The sequence below is a fragment of the Acipenser ruthenus genome, chromosome 4 (assembly GCF_902713425.1).
Source record: "Acipenser ruthenus chromosome 4, fAciRut3.2 maternal haplotype, whole genome shotgun sequence".
Taxonomy (NCBI): domain Eukaryota; kingdom Metazoa; phylum Chordata; class Actinopteri; order Acipenseriformes; family Acipenseridae; genus Acipenser; species Acipenser ruthenus.
The window spans coordinates 64427679-64449669 of record NC_081192.1 but is presented as its reverse complement, the minus strand read 5'-3'; positions in this window follow the sequence as shown (position 1 = coordinate 64449669).

The window sequence follows — 21991 nt, the reverse complement described above, 5'->3', positions numbered from 1 at the left end:
TTTCCTACGCAGCATCGAACCCCCAGAACTGCGTTCTCAAGTCCGGCTTGCAACACCAACATCCCTGGACGAGGTGATTGACCATGTTACTGCCATCGAAGCAGTGTTTGTCGACCAGCCTGCAACACGCCACTATATGCATTTGTTTAAATGTAAAAAATGACTAAATGTACAGTATTAAAACACTGCTCTTTAATTCACCGTTCATTTTCTCTCTTTTTTTTCTCGCACTCGTAATGTGCTGTCATAGGCAAGCATGAAACCCGGTTTATATCATGACCCTCATTCTATCACAAATTATGCCTGCATGGCAATCATGATATAAAGTGGGTTCATGCAAATTCTGCATTTATATAACCTGCTCAGCATAATTTTGTTATTGTTCAAATGGCTTGTCCACAGAACCCAGAAACTCTTTGTTATCTGCTACTCTTTGTTTACAGCTATTAAATGTAAATAATTTATGCTGAGGAAAACACTGAGGAAATTATTTTATGGAAAATACACCACCAAGTTAAAAAAAAGTTACATTGGCCTGTTCTCATTTTTAAGTTTTCTTATGTTTTATACACTGCTGTGCAAAAGTCTTAGACATGTTTTTCTACTCTGATGCATTATGAGCATCAAAAATTTACTCAAAGCCTCCACTGGTGTTTTCTACTATTATAACAACCTTGACTTGCATAAAGAAGGAAAAACAGCTCGAAATAGCTTGCATCACTTGATTTTCAAGGTGTGGTATCTGACGCATAATCAATAAGTACAGAGAAACATCATCTGTAATTGACAAACCCAGGCCTGGAAGACCCAAAAAAGCTGTCTAACAAGGATGAGCAATACTTGAAGATAATATCCTTAAGGAATAGAAAGAAGGCAAGCATTGAATTGACAACAGAACTGGCATAAGGCACAGGTGTCGTTGTCCACCAAATCAACAGTATGAAGTTCACTCTTGAAATCAGGACTTAAAGGATGTCTTGCAGTAAGAATACCTCTGTTAAGAAAGTAAAACAAGACTAAAAAGGCTAATATATGCACAAGAACACTGAAATTGGATTATGGAACAATGGTCAAAGGTGGTTTGGACTGTTGATGGATGGAGCAGTACACAGCTCACTGATTCCTTAGTCAAACGATTACAACAACCACAACATTATTAGCACACATGGCTAAGATACTAATATTAATTATGGTTAATCACACAAAGTGGTATACTTTGCATCAGTATTTTCAATACTTGTTTCTTGTTTTAATCAATGATATTTAATATAAAAATGCATGAGAATTAAGTCAACTTCCCATTTAGAACGGAATCCAACTTTCCAGTAACTAATTTATCAAATTAGTTTTACTGTGTTAATTTAGTTTAGACATGATCTACCAAACTGACAATATGTTATCAACTTCAATTGATTCTATATTCAAATTAACTCAGGAATGGGGCAATGATCAAATTCTATGCATTTATTAGGAAACTCCTTTGAATTACACATTTCAACAAACAAAACACATTTCTTGCACACTCCAAAACAGGAAGTTATATTATATTCTGAGAACAATTTATCCACTAACTTGACAGCATTAGCTACAGTTAATTTCTCGAGTCAAAAAATGTTTAATATTTCATATGTTGAATACTTATCGATTTTCAACAAAGAAGTCAATCTTCTTAGGGTGATGAAAACACTGCAGCTTCGCCCATCTCTGGATCTGAAGTCCCACTGAAAGAAAAGAAGACGGTACTTTGCTTAAAGTAGGCATTGCGACGGTTCTCAGCAAAACAATAGTTATTTTCAAAGGGAGGCAGGTGTTGATCTCCAATAGTCTTGCAACATAATCTTTGACTTGTCAGAGGGTTTCTAACTGGAATGGGTTCCGTTGACTGGACGTAAGTCTCAGAGAAGTTCAAAGAATGTGTTGCAATTGAAAAGTTATGTAGTTTGTAAAACTGTTCTCGTTGCAATTATTTCGTACGGCTACAGGACCTTCCAGAGGCACAGCTGCTGGCGTTTGCTTCAGTTCATTACGTGGTTGGTTTCAAGCAGCAAAATAAAATAAAGACCCGTTTTCCGATCAATGCAGTGTCCTGTTTCCTGGTTCAGCAGGGCCCTCTTCAGAGCTGATTTCAGCCTTCTCTTAACCTTCTCAGAGCATGGTTTTAGCCATTTTCGGACCTTGAGTTCAAACTACAACTTCAGACACTATTTCAGAACCATCTTTCAGAAACTTTTCAGAGCTTGTCCCAGTCTTTTAAATTAAACCCGACCCACGTGTGCCATGGACCCCCTCCCCACTCACCTCTTTCAAGCTGCTGCTCCTGCTCTACTTCCCTTCATCTCCTCCCTTCTCAACACATCTCTCCTTTCTGGTCTTTTTCCCTCTGCCTTCAAAAAAGCCTTTATCACGCCCCTCCTCAAAAAACCTACCCACCTCCCTCCAGAGCTACCGTCCTGTCTCCCTCCTACCTTTCCTCTCCAAAAACCTCGAGCGGACTGTACACCGCCAGCTCTCTGCTTTCCTGTCCAACCACTCTCTGCTCGACCCTCTCCAATCTGGCTTCCGCTCTGCTCACTCCACTGAAACCGCCCTCCTGTCTGTCACCAACTCACTAAAGTCTGCCCAAGCTGCCTCTCTCTCCTCTGTCCTAATTCTCCTCGACCTCTCTGCTACCTTTGACACTGTTGATCACTCTGTTCTACTATCATCTCTCGCTGACCTGGGGATCTCTGGCACTGCTCTGGCCTGGTTCTCCTCCTACCTCTCCAACCGCACTTACCAGGTAACCTGGCGTGGAGCAACCTCCACACCTCGCCCTCTCTTAACAGGAGTCCCCCAAGGGTCAGTCTTGGGTCCTCTCCTGTTCTCTCTCTACGCCCGCTCCCTGGGCCCCCTCATCGCATCCTATGGTTTCTCATACCATTTCTATGCTGATGATGCTCAGATTTTCCTCTCCTTCCCCACCTCTGTCTCCACCATCCCCTCCCGTATCTCTACCTGTCTGTCTGCTATCTCCTCCTGGATGGCCTCCCTGCGTCCGCCACCCGTCCGCTCCAGCTCATCCAGAACTCCGCTGCCCGCCTGGTGTTCTCTCTGCCTCGCTTCTCCCACGCAACTCCACTACTCCGCTCACTCCACTGGCTCCTGATCACCACTCGCATCCTGTTCAAGACTCTTGTACTAGCCTACAGATGCCTTGACCAGACTGCACCCAGCTACCTCCAGACCCTCATCTCTCCCTACACCCCCACTCGACCTCTCCACTCCGCCTGCACTAGAAGACTGGCTCTACCTCCTCTATGCTCCCCTGCCTCCAGAGCCCGCTCCTTCTCCACCCTCGCTCCGCAGCGGTGGAATGACCTTCCAACAGATGTCAGGACTGCCCAGTCCCTGACCACATTCCGGCGCCTCCTTAAGACTCACCTGTCCTGCCCCTTTAATGGAAGGGGTCACGTGATGGGCGACCATTCTGGCTCTGGAGTGGAGCTACAGACCAGAGCTGGAATGGCCGCCAATTAAACACATGATCCCAATCACCAAATTGGGGGATTATATCATTAATTGTTTAATTGGCCCAGCTGGCCAATATAAAGCTGGCCATGCTGCAGCACGGGAGAAAGGGAGGAGAACAAAGGAGAAATACTGAAGTGCTGGGGCCTGTGTGTTTGCTGGTTTTCATGACTGTGAGTTTTGTATATTTAGTTTAAGATATTTCTGTTTTGTTTAAATCTTTGTTTTGGCCATTGTGCCCTTTATTTTGCCATGTGGCATTTCTTTGTTTTATTTATGTTTTGGTTTATTAAAAATAAACCCCCATTTCTAAAATACTCTGCCTCTGAGTCTCGAGAACGCCAGTATCCTCTACCATCCTGTCACACAGCACCTGTAGAACTCCTCTGTTTTTCCCCTGGGACACTTATCACCCTTCCTTAAATGCACTTTACTTGCTCTTATCTGCCCCCTATTTTCCTGCATTTAATCCTGTATTTCAGAGTACTGTAATCTGCCATGTGTTTAATCTGTAGTATTTTGTATTTAATCATATCCTGATGTAACTATCACTGACACTGTTATCTGCTGTATTATTGAATTGTATTTTGTCACACTTGTACTTGCTAGAACCAAAGTCATTGTATTTATCTTGCTCTTAATTGTATTATTACTTCTACTGTAATACTTGAAATGTATTTGCTTACGATTGTAAGTCGCCCTGGATAAGGGCGTCTGTTAATAAATAAATAAATAAATAATAATAATAATATTAATATCAGTTTCCTTTTCTAAGTCGTTAACCGTGTTGTCAAACCTTGAGTCATCTTCCACCCCCACTCTTGCAGACTCTAGGAGTATTTTTCTCTTTAATTTATTAGAAGCCTTAAGTGGCTGTCTCCAGCATCCTGTTCCATTTGAAAACACAGAACTGGATACTGACAGCTAAGGTGGCTAACCCCTGCCAGGCACAATGGAGTCTATTTCCTCCTGTCAGCTGTCTCTCCAGGCTGTCACAAGGTCTTTCCCTCGTCACCAGCTGCACTATTCACAGCAGTCACTGGACGTATCCAGATCTTCATGATTTCCATTACATGAGAGTAGGTCTTCAAACTTCATGGTGATATTGGACCCAGCTCTTGCCAAGATAAGCACGAACTAAGACATAGCTTATTATGCTGTAAACTAATGTGATCCATCTGCGTTTCCTTCCATCTGATGATGTAGATATCCTTCTGCCTGGTGTTGATGGCTGAAGTGTAATGCTGGCTCAAGGGATCAGCCTATGTTGCCTCCCTGGCGCATCAGCACACACAACGGCTACAATACTGGCTCTAGGGATCAACCACATATGTCGTAGGTCAAATGGTTTGTCCGCCATATTGGACTGAAAAAAAAACATTTTACCTAAATGTAAAAATTCGTCTTTCTTATTGCAGAGTGCTGAAAGTTGAGGGATAGTCCAAGATTAACTGGTGTTCGTAAGAAGCTGATAGGTTGTGTGGTATGGTGGCCATGCTGCATGACGTCAAAATCACACGGTACAGACGTCATAATCACAAACTACAAAGATCTTCTTCTCCCAAACCATTAATCCAATTGAACCAAAAATTGGCACATATGATCCTAGTATGATTGTCTTAAACGTTGTTCAAGGGAAGTTGCTACAATAAAAAACATGGCGGCCATGTTGGATGACATCATCAACTTACAAAACTGGCTAATAACTCCTTGTAGAGTGTAGATCGGGCCATGGTTACTATGGAACACATATAGTAACCCATGTATGCAATCTGGACTATTTGCTAAAGTGTTTGGTACTGGTACTGGCAGCAGTAAAGTTGCTGGCAACTCTAGTTTTTTTGTTGTTGTATAAATTGCAAACTGTTTTATGACTGTAGAACATTTATTTAAATAATTGTATTTACAAAAATTACATGCAGCACAAGAATTACATTTTTGTCATTCTGAGGAAAAAAAATCACAAACAGCTTCTTTCAAATTATTGTCTTTGTTGTTGGTAAGGAGACCAGCATTTAATAACTTTACATGTTTCATAAAAACTGCCACATACATGTCTCTTAAAAAGTCCAGATAGTCCATTGCTTGTCTTGTGACTAAAATGTCCTTATTAGGGCTGTCAATTAATCATTAACTTCTGCAATTAATGCATCATTTTTTTTAGATACATTTTTTTAATGCACGTTAATCGCCCTCTGTCTTGACCTTCTCAGCAAACCTTCATTAATTCCCTGCAGCACTATATTTTAATATACTCGAGTGCAGGCAACGTAATAAGTGCAGTTATCGTTTGAATAGAAAGTTAGTCACGGAACTGCATTATGGAGCAAAGCACTAAAAGTGAAGGACTTATGTATGGGAAGTTTATTGGATAGAAAGACTATTACTTGTATCTGTTAGTTCCAGTATCACAGAATGCATCTAGTCTGCTGTACAACCTGCATGCTGTAAATATGCCTTTGCTTCTCATAATACACTTTCTAGCAGTTATTCTGCTACAGGCAGCAACAACAGAACAACAAATCAGTTTCAAGAGACTATTTTTTTAATTTATCCTGTGCATCAAGCTACATCATGTCAGTACGATACAGGGTGTCCCACTTGAAAGTAGCCCCATAAGTATTTCAGTTAGATGTTGGCTTTCAGTTCATGTCCATGTTGGGAGTGACATTCCCGTTTGTAATAACGAGGATTCCTGTACATGTCTGTGGCTGCTCCATCATGTGATTATTTATGTATTATTTATTTGTACGTTGTAATACTTACCGGGCTACTTTCAGTGGGACACCCTATATTACTAATGACTTTCCTCCATGCAATCTTTTCCAAAAGCATGGGAGACAATATCTGTGTTTTTAATATTTTCATGCAATTCATTAACGTGTTTTGCAATGTTCTCTGGAATTGATTGCCATTTCTGCATTTTTCGACATGTTTGGCAGTGTGTAGGGCAGAGATTAATCTCTTTTACTTAAAGGCACTCTGCTTGTGAAAGATCTTTTGTGGCCTTTTCAAGTGACTTGCCAAAATATTCACAGGCAACGTTTAGACAAGCACATTCTCCATAGTATGAAAATGTGCAAAATGTTGCTGAAATATGATATGTTTCCTTACCACACATGCTTTGTACATCTACTTCCTGTGTTTCTTTACAGAGCACTGAATACTTCTTATGCTCTTTTATTGCTAATGACAAGGAGGCGATCTGGGTTTTCAAATGTGAGCATTTGATTGTCATGATCTGTCAACATCTGCAGTAATCTCTGATGTTTGCATATAATACCTCTTGCGCTAACTGGACAACTACAGAAGCATTCAGCAGGGCATACCTTGTAAGTGATGTCAGAGGTAAATTCTGATGGGACATTATAATGGTATATGTTATCCTCTTTTAGACAGATTTTGCTAATCCAACCTTTTTCCATCATTCAGAAAGCACGTTGTAGTACTTCAGCAGATTTCTCAGCGACACGCTTCTGTATCCGATCAGCTGCCTGCAAGTCCCTAATGACAGCAAAGCAATTATCTGCCTTATTTTGGAGCACAATGAGGTCATCTAATTGTCTGTTTCTAACACCAGATAAAAACTGGTACTTTAGTCAATGTAAAAACCTGCAAATGAAAAATTATTATTAAAACTTAAAAAATACTGACTTTTAATAACTTGAGGAGGACATTGTATTGTCTTTAGTGCAGTTTAGCAGCTATGAACCAGTTCTCTTGCAAAGTAAGGGTGTAGAGGCTGTTGGAGAAAATCTGAACCTAGCAGCGCTCTGGAAGACGCCAACTACTAGAGAAGTCTGTACCCTCCCCCCACCGCTCCTGCTTCCACTCCTACTGTACTTATCTGTCTCACCTGTCCTGCTATGACTGTTTCTCACATCCCTGTTATTCTGTTCTCTCACTCCCCTCTAACCTCATCCCTCTGCCTATTTTTCTCTGTCTCTCCCCTCTCTCCTTACTCTACCTACCCCCACTGTCACCTCCCGCCGTAACCTCTGCTCTCTCTCCCCCTCTGTCCTTGCCTCCACCGCTCTCTCTCACCTCCCTCCTATCAACTCCTTCTCCCAACTCTCTGTAGACTCTGCTACCTCCTCCCACCACTGCATTATTATTATTATTATTATTTACCCAGGGCGACTTACATTATGTGGCAGATGTGATTGTTTGATTTTCCAGGAAGCCTTCTGCAAAACAATAGAAAGTCAATGTTTAGACAGGCCCCCAGGATGTTATAAAGGGTTTGCTCTGAAATCACCTGCGTCCTACCGGGTCAAAAGCATGCTCAAATCTGTTGTGTTAAGGTTAATCAAGATCAGGAGAAACATTAACATTGTCAGCCCCTAATAACCCCATAAATTATATTGTAGCGGTTATTATTTAGTCTGGGTGTCAGGTAGGTATAATCAAACCCACCAATAATGGAAATAAATTAAACAACCACCACCAGGACCTAACTGATAATAAAAAATACAATTAAACAATTAGACCCTGTTGCGGATAGCTTAACATCTAACTTGTTTTTGCTTTCTGTTTTTTCTGAGCTAAAGTGTAAAGGAAAGGCTATAGAAATGATACATTTTCGCTCTGGAATTAAACAAACAGGTCCATAAATATCCAATTATCCAATTATATAATTAGTTTAATACACCTGAAATTAAATATATATATGAACTATCAATTTGCAATCAGCAAAACCAAATACCGTAGCACCCCTTTAAATAGTCTGTGCAAAGTCAATTTGATAATATACAAGAACAGAATCTCAAAACGCAATCACAAAGAGGAAGGAGAGCAAGGAGAAAATTTTTTATTTGACCAGTGCAAATCCAAGCTTTAGCAGTCTGTAATAGCAGCACGTTACAAAGTTTGTTGTAGTAATTTTTTCAGCTCACAGCCACCCATAGCAGCACATGTAGAGTTTTTTTAAATCTTCATTTAAAACATCATTATTAGCGATACCAAAACAAATCGTAGATAAAGGTAGTCTTAGTTCGCTAGATGTCAATAATTCTTTTAACAAAACTGGTCACAAATACATGCATAATTCCAGTAGCTTCAGAAGAAAGTCATTTAGAAGTACAGACTGTATGTCAGGGACAGCAGCAGTGTCTCAGTATTTTCCCAAGGAAGAAAAAAAAAATGTAAAGCTTTTTCCAAATCCGATCTCCGCTGAAAGAAGTCGCTTTACACGTCCACGTCTGGGATTGTGATTCTTCAGTCCGAAAGTCGTAATCCTCAGGAAGTGATAGCGTTAAAACGTTAGGCTTTTATTGGAACTTCTAAAACTGTGTAGCCCTTCAAACATAGATAAAATAAGCTGCATATAGGTGCCGCCATCTTAACTCGAACTCCACTCTAGCAAGAAAACGCTCTCTCTGCAACCTTGCCTGATCTGTCCTCCCTTTGACCTTTGACTTTTTCTTCCTCTCTTCCCCTTGACCTCAGACTACACGGATGTTTATATATTCTTATAAGCGGTTGATTTTTAAAAGCGGAACGATATGATTAATGTGGTTGAGAAAAAAAGCTTTGTTCCCTGCAGACCACTAGATGTCATGAGTTTCTGCATGTATGCACAGGGACCACACAAAGTATTGTTTAGTTAGTTCTCCAACAGAAAGCAAGGTTTATTTTGTTTGTTTATTTTATTAGCAGTTGTTTCCCCACAGCACTGTAAGAAAAATAAAACCAACACCGGTTTAAAAATGTAAATCAAGACTCCAGCCTGATCATTTACACTGTCCTCAGCCACGTCACGTTACAATTAGCAAAAGCACCTCCGCGCGTCGGCAGTTTAAATACAGTATACAAATGTCAATGGTGCTCAATCACTGAGGACAATACATCAAAACAAGTCCTCGTGGGTAAGCAACTTGTTATATGATCACGATTATGTTTACTCAAGGCTGCAGAATCCTATTTTACTACAGTATACTTGAGAAGCAATCATCTTGTGAGGGTGCCTAGTTTAACTGTCCTGCCCCAAAATGATTCTTATAAGCTGATTGCTTGATTCTTACAAGCAGATTATTTTACATTGGATAGTATAGGAATGATTTGTCCCAGTGGTTTTGATCACGATATGCGGTTGATTCTTATATCAGTGATTCTTACAAAAGGAGTGCACTGTGTGTGTATATATATATATATATATATATATATATATATATATATATATATATATATACACAGACGTGCTCAAATTTGTTGGTACCCCTCCACAAAAAACGAAGAACGCACAATTTTCTCTGAAATAACTTGAAACTGACAAAAGTAATTGGCATCCACCATTGTTTATTCCATATTTAATAGAAATCAGACTTTGCTTTTGATTTTTTATTCAACATAATATTGTAAATAAGAAAACAAATGAAAATGGCATGGACAAAAATGATGGGACCCCTAACCTAATATTTTGTTGCACAACCTTTAGAGGCAATCACTGCAATCAAACGTTTTCTGTAGCTCTCAATGAGACTTCTGCACCTGTTAATAGGTAGTTTGGCCCACTCTTCCTGAGCAAACTGCTCCAGCTGTCTCAGGTTTGATGGGTGCCTTCTCCAGACTGCAAGTTTCAGCTCTTTCCATAGATGTTCGATAGGATTCAGATCAGGACTCATAGAAGGCCACTTCAGAATAGTCCAATGTTTTGTTCTTATCCATTCTTGGGTGCTTTTAGCTGTGTGTTTTGGCTCATTATCCTGTTGGAGGACCCATGACCTGCGACTGAGACAGAGCTTTCTGACACTGGGCAGTACGTTTTGCTCCAGAATGCCTTGATAGTCTTGAGATTTCATTGTGCCCTGCACAGATTCAAGGCACCCTGTGCCAGGCGCAGCAAAGCAGCCCCAAAACATAACCGAGCCTCCTCCATGTTTCACTGTAGGTATGGTGTTCTTTTCTTTGAAAGCTTCATTTTTTCGTCTGTGAACACAGAGCTGATGTGACTTGCAAAAAGGCTCCAGTTTTGACTCATCTGTCCAAAGAACATTCTCCCAGAAGGATTGTGGCTTGTCAATATGCATTTTAGCAAATTCCAGTCTGGCTTTTTTATGTTTTTCTGTCAAAAGTGGAGTCCTCCTGGGTCTTCTTCCATGGAGCCCACTTTCGCTCAAAAAGCGATGGATGGTGCGATCAGAAACTGACGTACCTTCACCTTGGAGTTCAGCTTGTATCTCTTTGGCAGTTATCCTTGGTTCTTTTTCTACCATTCGCACTATCCTTCTGTTCAATCTGGGGTCGATTTTCCTCTTGCGGCCACGCCCAGGGAGGTTGGCTACAGTTCCATGGACCTTAAACTTCTTAATAATATTTGCAACTGTTGTCACAGGAACATCAAGCTGCTTGGAGATGGTCTTGTAGCCTTTACCTTTACCATGCTTGTCTATTATTTTCTTTCTGATCTCCTCAGACAACTCTCTCCTTTGCTTTCTCTGGTCCATGTTCAGTGTGGTGCACACAATGATACCAAACAGCACAGTGACTACTTTTCTCCATTTAAATAGGCTGAATGACTGATTACAACATTGGAGACATGTGTGATACTAATTAAAGAAACTAATTAGTTTGAAATATCACTATAATCCAATTATTTATTATCTTTTCTAAGGGGTACCAACAAATGTGTCCAGGCCATTTTAGAATATCTTTGTAGAATAAGCAATAATTCATCTCTTTTCACAGCTTCTTTGCTTTATTCTATGACATACCAAAGGCATGCAAGTATACATGATAAAATAGCTTTTAATTTCATCACTTTTCAGGAGGAATTAAGCATTATTTCAATGAGCTGTAAGGGTACCAACAAATTTGAGCACGTCTGTATATACACAGCATATAAATATATATATATATATATATATATATATATATATATATATATATATATATATATATATATACAGCATATATATATATATATATATATATATATATATATATATATAGCTTATTTATTTGCTTTTGCACGTCCTCTAAGTTTTGCAATTATACTGTAGGGAGGTTGAGATTCTTGGCAGCACCCTCTAAAAGTTTCTCAATATGCTCCTTCAGCGGATGACCTAAGTTCACTTCTGCAGGAGAATATCCTGTAGATTCCTGTACAGCAGAATTAATAGCATATCAAAACTCTGATACAGATCCTATCTCTTATGCTCTTCTCCAACATAAGATGCCATCATTGCCTTCAGAGTGCGATTTATTTGTTCCGTTAAATTAGTTTGGGGATGATAAGCTATGATCAGCTTCTGGACCACATGTCATTAATCACATATCCCCTCTATGATTTGTGAAACAAATTGGGGACCTTCAGCGGACAGAAGAAAATCAGACATCCCCCACCGGGTGAAGATCTCTTTTACTAGAACTCTGCTAATGATCTCAGCTGTAGCATTTGTCAAAGGAAAAAAATTCCACCCACCGAGTGTAGTAATCTATGATCACCAACAACTGAGTGTTTCCCTTAGAACTTTGGGGTAGAGGGCCCATCAAATCCAGTCCGAGCATTTCCCAGGGCTGATGCACCTCAGTTTGCTAAATTTTCCCTGCAGGCTTCCGGCTTTCAGGCTTATAAACTTGACATACGCAACCACATCCTTGCACATCTTTAGCCAAAAAGCTACTTCCATGATTCTTTTCTTAGTTTTGTATCTCCCAAAATTACCACTCAGGGGATTATCATGACAAGCACTCAAAACAATGTCATGCAGAGACTTAAGAACATAGATCTGATAACAGGTGCCCTGAATGGGATGGTCGCACTAGCGGTAGACATGGTCTTCAATAAATACAAAGCCAACCTCAGAATTAGTTAAGTTCTCATCCTCAGTCAAAAGATTGAGAGGAACAGTAAGTTAGAAAAACTACCTGTAGCTGTTTTTACCATGTTGCAGCAGCAAAACTAAATCACTTAGAATTACCATCTGTACCAGTATCAAAAGTCTGAAACTTTCTTACCTCAAATATGAAAAAAAACGTACATACTTCTTATACACAATGAGATATAAGTCGTCAAACTAAGGTGAAATTGTTATTCTCCTTCTTCTTTTTCCTCTTCCGTCTACTTTTTAAGGGTGTGTAGGGACTATTCCAACAGAAAAGCTAAATAACTGGACATCTACCAATCATGTGATTCCACATGTTGGTCAACGTCAGAACATACCAGGGAATGAAAGCAGTTTGATATCCACACCATTTATATTAAACAAATTATTTATGTTTTAAAACAGCACATATCACAGAAAAACAAAACAAAAATAAATTGCTGTGGTTTGAACTCGCAATATGACGTTCTTGAAGAGCACACAACCTTAGCCAGCTGCGCCACTGCGCAGTTGTTGAAGTGCGTTAGTTTTTTAAGCTTACATCCAAGCCTGACCAGCTTCGATTTCCTGTCTCAAAATTTCTAGTTTCCTGTTTGTTTGGTAGATACCATAGAATGGAATTGCACACAAGAGTGGCATGTAGCTTCCTTGTCTAAATCCACAGCAATTGACATTTATATACCTATATAAAAAGTTTCATGTAAAAAATAAATAAATAAATAAATAAATAAATAAAATTAAAAAGATAGATATATATATATTGCAAGTTGCCTAAAATTAATAGCGCATCAAAGAGTCACCGAGGTTGAAACATTTAGCTATGAGTCAACAGTAGCTACCAACACACACACGCACACACGCACACACGCACACTCACACAGAATCAAGTCCTTTCATAGATATAATATAATGTGAACGTGAGCTGATTCAAATAAAAACACTGTCAATCTAGGATTCGTTTGGTCTGTGTGTGTTTTATATGCAACCGCTTTGCACTAGAAATCACTGTCAAGGTCACTGGACCATACTGTCAATTTGTATGTTTTAAACACAGCAAACAACAGTTATTTTCGCAGCGGGAACTAGCTCATCTCCCCAAAACACATTTTAGCTTACAATCCTTAGAATAATAACTGTGCATAAAATGTCCCGTGAACTATTTTGCATAAACCTGCCCAACCTAATTATATGCGATGTCAGTTCGCTACTGAGAAAAATTTAGAGTGGCTAGCTGCTAGTCAAAAATGGATCAATAACATTACATGAGTGGCTCTACAAAAAGGAAATTGGAGAAGGAGGCCGTCAATAAATAGGAACCTACTGTGTCACTTGATGGAAGCCAATAATTTAGAGTAGAGACTTTCAATGTGATAATCGACAGGTTACTGTCTTGTCTCAATCACCGACTGGGTGCTATAGGGAGCTGAACGATCGCTTTGGGGTTCTCTTTGAAAACGGCGTGTCTGACCTCAGTGACACATGCAAACGGCCAGCAGAGCTTGCTGCTGTTTACTCAAATGACCTTGACCTCAACTTCGCTGATGAACTTATCCAGTTCAAATTCTTCATTCAAGAAGAGCCAAACAAATATCCTACTCAACTGTTTCTAATTCTGCGGCAAAACGGACTCCATTCAACATTTCCCAATGTGTTCACTGCACTTTTTCTGACCTTGCCCGTTATGAACTGTGAGGGGGAACGCACATTTTCATTGATGGCAAGAGTGAAAAATGAGCTGAGATCAACAATATGCCAAAGGCGGCTTAATGCGTTATTGCTGATGGCGATCAAGTCGGAACTGTTAAAAATAATGGACTTTGAGGACACCTAACAGAGTTCGCCAAGAGGAAATCGAGGAGGAAGGTGTTGACCTAAAAGGTAAGGCAGTGGTACTTTTTCCCCATTTGCTGTTGATGCACAACTATAAAAACAATATCTGAAACAACTTGAATGCAATGCACAATGGACGACTATTGTGGTGTGATTCATGTCTTAGAGTTTGGGATGTTCAGGTTATATGCGTGAACTTGAGCGAACCCTATGAACATGCCTTGTTGCCATAATTTCTGTTATGAAATTAAAATTTAGCATTGAACTTGTGCTCTAGAGTGGCATTGTGTTGTTTTATAGCTAACAGTGCAACGTCATCACGTTTTGGTGATATCGCTGCTTGTTGCAGACTCTGAGTTGGTGTGTAGACAGACAGTATGTTGTGTTTTCATGTGGTTACGTACTCTGTGTGAGTGTTTGTGATTGTTGCATTGAGGGCAAATAGTGTTGCATTTCGTGCTGAGGTGTGTGTGTGTGTGTGTTGTTATTGCTTAGCAGATGCAGGACCCTATGAAATATATGTTATTATTTTGCATTTTTCCTGATTTCCGTTTTAATCATTTCGGATTTCCCCATACAATTAAACACACACTAAAAACCCGATACATAATCAAAACAAAATGCCTAATATGTGGAAAAGTTACACAAGGAAGCAAGGGGGCTTCATGAATGGGAGGGTGGGTAGGTGACGGTGGGCCCCTTCAGAAGTTTGTGCCCAGGGCCTCGGATTTAATAAATCCGCCTCTGGTGATTGGTACTTGGATGGGAGACTGCCTGTCAATACTAGGTACTTTAAACATTTCTTTGAAGTTTTGCTTTACAATAACAAATAGTAGATTAAACAGCAAAAATGAGCTGATTTACTTGTAATGTATTGATGCCAGCTCGATGCCCTCTTTTAAATAATTCCCACCTCGCTTTGCTCGCCTTAAAAAAGATTCCCGGGTTGCTGGGCTCAGCCAGCTACTCACTACTATTCTGTCCTAGCAGAACTTTTCATCTCTCATTCCATTACAAGCAGGACAACATGCCGCTTTGGCATGCAGCTCTTTCACTTTTCTATAAGGCACATGAGATGCACTGTTATGATTTTATTAATCGCTATTGCAATAATTGCATAAAATAAGTTATAAATATATTTATTTCACGCCTCCACACGCTGTTTTAATTGCATTTGGATAATTCCAGACACCACCTGATACGTGAGCGCAACAAAAACATAAATGTTCGTGAATGGGGGGGGGGGGGGGGGGTCAGACTGTCATGAAGGGGGGATACGTGATATGAAACATACTGTTAAAGTAAACAATACATTTACATTTTTAAGGGGGGGTGTTCAGGACCCCAAGGACACCCCCCCTCCCCCCCCCCCCCCTTACTGGATCCGTCCCTGCACCTGCAATGCATGGATTGTTTTGTTGGATTTGGTATAAAAACAAAAGTTGTTAATCATCCAAAACTATGTTGTGGAAAAAAACTAAGCTGAGAGCTTTGTTGGCTTGAAATAAAGTACAATTTATGAATTATATTGAAACTGTGGAGATTCTGGGAAGACTTCATGGACTAATTTTATGTCAGGCAGTAACACACAGTAAGTTCAAATATTTCTCACTATTTACTGTGTTCGATTCTATTCTGATATTGCTAGGTTATATTGCTGTAAAACAAGACAATTTTACCAGCAAAGCATTTTGCTAATTTTGCATTTATTATAAGTCTGCATTATTAATGTGCCATATATTTATTGTGAATTTGTGATAGTGTAATCTAGCACTGCAGAAGCGCAAAAATTTGTTGACGGAAAAATGTACAATTTTCAGTCGTTTTACACATGTTTTTTCTGCAAACGGTGCCAATAAGCACAGTTGGGACATTATCAGATGTTATTCATTTAAAGTACAATTACAGGCATTATGCTGCCTCTGTAATTAGAAGAAGACCCCAAACAGCTTTTCTTTCAGTTTACGGTGTGCACAATTCTACAAACTGACACATGTGCTTTTAGGCATTAATATACTGTATACGTATTTTATTTAGTTCCAATCCATATATTGTATTAAAACAAAATCATGATGAAAATACTGTTAATATATCAGTGCAACTGCCTTATCGATCTGCAGCAGTGTGGAGTAGTAGGGCAGCAGTGTGGAGTAGTGGTTAGGGCTCTGCACTCTTGACCGGAGGGTTGTGGGTTCAATCTCAGCTGGGGGACACTGCTGCTGTAACCTTCAGCAAGGTACTTTACCTCGATTGCTCCAGTAAAAACCCAACTGTATAAATGGGTAATTGTATGTAAAAAAAAAGTGATATCTTTATAATGTGAAATAACGTATAATGTGACACTGGTGTTTAGTCATTTGGAACTCTAAATAATTGTTAAACGTTATGTGTTTAAACTGTGCCATTTTTGTTTAGATTTTAAACACCAGCCCTGTTATAATGTGTAAACCAGAGACACAGACACAACCACAATTTCAGCAAACTCCATATCGATCACAGCCCATTGAGAGTTACTATCGTGCAACTGTCCATGTAGCATCTCCTGGCCAACCACAGCCCGTTGAGAGTTATTATTGTGCAACTGTTAATGTAAAATATTCCGAACGAAATCCACCCATTGAGGAATACTGTCGTGCAACTGTCCAAGTGACATCTCCAGACCGAACACAGCACGTTGAACAATACCATCGTGCAACTGTCTGTAACACAAACCAGCAGAATCAGCATCGCAATGAGTCACAGGCCAGACCCCAACAGCAGCAGGAACAACGTCATTGGGACCAACACCTACACAAACAAAGTCAACAACAGGAGAATTACATGTCATTTATTCACAAACAGACAGATTTGCATTACTTGGAGACACAGACAACAGCAGAAATCACGACTTTATCAAGAACCAGAGCCACAGAAATTTCAATTACAGCACCACACCAATCATGCCTCAATACAACACCACACCAATCATGACCCAATGTTTAAAACAGAACAGCAAGGAAATTACAAACCACAGCCTGACCAAAAACAAAGACAACTGGAATGTCGCCCAAAGAACCCAGAACCAAAACAACAAAAACATTTACAACACCACGATAAGGACCCACATATACAAACAGAAAGGCAACAACAACAGCTTCCACTAGAGGCAAGGCGACTTTGGGAGCGCTAAAATTACAATAAAAATCCGGAGCCAAAGTGACTTCAGCAGCGCGAAAGCGACAATAAAAACCCAGAGCCAAAGCGACTTCAGCAGCGCGAAAGTTACAATAAAAACCCAGAGCCAAAGCGACTTCAGCAGCGCGAAAGTTACAATAAAAACCCAGAGCCAAAGCGACTTCAGCAGCGCGAAAGTTACAATAAAAACCCAGAGCCAAAGCGACTTCAGGAGTGCGAAAGCTACAATAAAAACCCAGAGCCAAAGCGACTTCAGGAGTGTGAAAGTTACAATAAAAACCCAGAGCCAAAGTGACTTCAGCAGCGCGAAAGCTACAATAAAAACCCAGAGCCAAAGCGACTTCAGGAGCGCGAAAGTTACAATAAAAACCCAGAGCCAAAGCGACTTCAGGAGTGTGAAAGTTACAATAAAAACCCAGAGCCAAAGCGACTTCAGCAGAGCGAAAGCTACAATAAAAACCCAGAGCCAAAGCGACTTCAGTAGAGCGAAAGCTACAATAAAAACTTAGAGGCAAAGCGACTTCAACAAAGGGAAAGTTACAATAAAAACCCAGAGCCAAAGCGACTTCAGCAGCGCGAAAGCTACAATAAAAACCCAGAGCCAAAGCGACTTCAGCAGAGCGAAAGCTACAATAAAAACCCAGAGCCAAAGCGACTTCAGCAGAGCGAAAGCTACAATAAAAACCCAGAGCCAAAGCGACTTCAGTAGAGCGAAAGCTACAATAAAAACTTAGAGGCAAAGCGACTTCAACAAAGGGAAAGTTACAATAAAAACCCAGAGCCAAAGCGACTTCAACAAAGGGAAAGTTACAATAAAAACCCAGAGCCAAAGCGACTTCAGCAGCGCGAAAGCTACAATAAAAACCCAGAGCCAAAGCGACTTCAGCAGAGCGAAAGCTACAATAAAAACCCAGAACCAAAGCGACTTCAGCAGCGTGAAAGCTACAATAAAAACCCAGAGCCAAAGCGACTTCAGGAGTGCGAAAGCTACAATAAAAACCCAGAGCCAAAGTGACTTCAGCAGAGCGAAAGCGACAATAAAAACCCAGAGCCAAAGCGATTTCAGGAGTGCGAAAGCTACAATAAAAACCCAGAGCCAAAGCGACTTCAGCAGCGCGAAAGCTACAATAAAAACCCAGAGCCAAAGCGACTTCAGGAGTGCGAAAGCTACAATAAAAACCCAGAGCCAAAGCGACTTCAGCAGCGCGAAAGCTACAATAAAAACCCAGAGCCAAAGCGACTTCAGGAGCGTGAAAGCTACAATAAAAACCCAGAGCCAAAGCGACTTCAGCAGCGCGAAAGCTACAATAAAAACCCAGAGCCAAAAAGAAAACACAAAGTGTGCCGCAAATCCTGTTTTACAAACAACTGCAAAGAAAGGACAATACCATCAGAACCCAAATAAAAAAAAAAAACTTTGTGCAGGGCATATTATGCTGACAAATATACCCTTGTCACAAACCTACAACATTTGCTACAAAGTGAAACAATTAACAAACACATACAAAAGGAAAAATATTTTAAGACAGCAACGCCGAAAACAGTACTACATCACACAACTAGTGAAAAACTTAAAAAGCAGGAGTCATGCTTCAAAACTCATGACAGCAACATATCTTGTTGACCTTTCCATCATGGTTTCTTTGAAAATGCAGAAAAGTCTACAACATCGATTTACTACATTACAAAGCAACAATGTCCTTCTTAATCAAATACTTGTACAGGACAATGTCTCCCAAAAAGCAGAAATGATATGTGGCCCAAGTAAACACACATCACACACTGAGGCCTACTTTTAGGAAGCCACATATAATAGCACTCTTCTGTCATGCATTCCCATTAATGAGAAAGGCCAATGCCAGATTTTCCCTGATGTGCCATTGAAAGAGCCACTTCCAGATGAAGATGACAGTGAAGAACGAGGGCAAGCAAAGGAAAACCAAAGCTCGCACAAATGGCAGTGCCATAAAAACATTTGTCGAATTGACTCAAGCTCTTCTCTTGTTCCTTGTGTACTGAACATCCTTCAAAGCATTGTTTCAGCAGACCCAAAACATGCACGTGCATTAATGGATACATTTGATGACTGTGCAAATGAGGCTTTTCATGCATCTAACAAAGCTGGTCATCACATTACCTGCTACATGTCTAGGAGCACTTGTAAATCGTCACTCTGTTACCTCCGTACCCTTGGCTGCCATTTTCCTTGTGTAAGAAAACTTGTACATAACATTTATTCTGTGGTTACAGTGTACCGCCAAATAACATCTTTGCAAAAAGCCTTGGAAGATGGTGATGAGCACACTATGACAGAACTGTGCAAACTTATTTGAACACACCGGACGTGCATCCCCAGGAACATCCAGAGCTCTTACTGAGTGATGCATCCATTCTCACAAAGTATCATGCACAATTTCTGACTTACACACGACACTCAGCTGACACACCAAAACACACTTGTGCTTCTTGTGACAAGCTGTGCCACAAAAGACAATGTGTTGAAATAGCTGCCATGCAAACAACATCAAACAATGACAAGTGGCTGAATTTAAGGATTTACTTAGATAATACCAACACACCAGCAAAGTATGTCTGCCACTACTGCCTGCAAAAGTTTTGCATCAACAAACTGCCACCCCGATGTGTCCTTAACCAAATGGCTGTCCCCAAGGTCCCTCATGAAATTTCATGCCTCAATGATTATGAAAAAGTTCTTATTCAACGTGTAAAAGCATTTCAAGCCGTCTCAAGAATGTCTCCAGTTTCCACTAGCAAGAAGTTGCCTCACCAGCAGAGGGTTTAGAAAGTGCATGGCCGAACCTTTCACCTGCCATTGCCTCTTCAGGAAACACTGAGCAATCTGCCCCCGCCAAACCAAGCCTTGCCAGATGACTTGGAACTGCACATCCTGCTACGCGGTGCACCAAAAAAATCCAAAACTGTTTGGGAAGACATTGTGGAGCTCAATAAAGTGTATAATGCTTTACGGAAGTTGAAGGAAATCAATCCTTTCTACAAAGACATCATCTTGCCACAAAACTCTGTCAACTTGCTTACTAATCACAACTTGAGCACATTTCAGTGTCACTCTGACAACGAACAAGAAGATGATGATGAAATCATTGTGGAGGAAACCAATGAACAACCTCACCCCAAAGAACCTTTGCTACGTAAGGTTCAACCTGAGGAAGAAGCTGTCATTTACCACAATTACACAAAACATCCCATACAGAGTGAAAGAAAGAAAGGTACAGCTACTGATCTTTACCAAATGCAATATGGATATTCAGTTAATTGGTGAACAATCTACAGCCCTCAACCGCTACATTACAAAATACCTTTCAAAACCTGAGAAGAGTTTTGCCCTTGGCATCATGAATGACATCAACTCAAACAAGTCTCTGGCCAGCAGACTGTGGAATGTTGCACTCCGCAGCTTGTCCAACAGAGAATGTGGTGCACTTGAAGCAGCATCTCCTAGGCTTACCTCTCTATGGCACAGATCCGCAGACAACCATCAAGTGGATTGATGTATCAAAGGTATCTAGCCGCCGGCTGAAATCCAAGGAACACATTGACATGCTAGCAAAAGAAAATCCTGACTGAACCGACATCTACTTTCCTTCCTGGATTGACTCATACTACCCAAAATGTCTGGAGGCTCTGCAAGACATGAGCCTCTATGATTTCATTGCATGGCATGATGTGGTGACAGAGAAGCCCAAAAATGAAAACATCTCTTGTTACACGTTTCCCTTTGGATACATCAAAAAGAGAAGCATGCCCTACTTAATCAATCATTACCATTGTAGTGTACAGGACTACCCAGAGAACTACTTCTATGCTATCCTCCTACTTTTCAAGCCATGGAAAGACAGAACAGACCTTCTTCCTGAAGGGTGTCATTCCTATGTGGATGCCTTCCGTGCATGTAAGGATAGCCTGCAAAAAGCTATGGCCTATCATGACCAACTACAACAAATAGCTGCAGCTGATGAGGAGGTAACTCGACTAGTAGAGAAAAAACAAAAGGAAATAGAGGCTGAAGAGGACAATGAGCTTGAAACAGAAGGACCTGAAAATCCCGTTCACTTTGCTCCTCTGCAGGCCGCAGAGGCAATGGCTGAACTCAGAGATGTAGTGGCACAACCTCTTCTACAAAATGTAGAAGACATGTTCAAGCACCTTAATAAAGATCAGCAGAGAGTTTTTGACCACAATGCCAAAACTTTGAAACAACCAACTGAAACAAAAGCTCCCACTGGAGGCACAGGGAAGAGTTTTCTTATTCAAACTGTCACAGCATGGGTGAGACAAAGCCTGGGAAAAGAAGTGGCAATCACAGCACCCACTGGAGTTGCAGCATACAATATCAATGGGATGACCATTCACAGACTACTAATGCTTCCAGGGGAGCATAGAAAATCACTGGTGTATCGTAACCTCTCTCATGAGGTACTGCAATGCCTTCGTACAGACATGCGAGATGTGACCCTCCTCATTATTGATGAGGTGTACTTGATTTCCATTGTCACCTGTTGTACATCCATCTTCGTCTGTGTGAGATTTTCCAGACTGCTAACACTGATGATGGCTGGTTTGGAAAATCAACATCTTACTTCTGGGGGATTTGCTACAGCTTCCACCTGTGCATG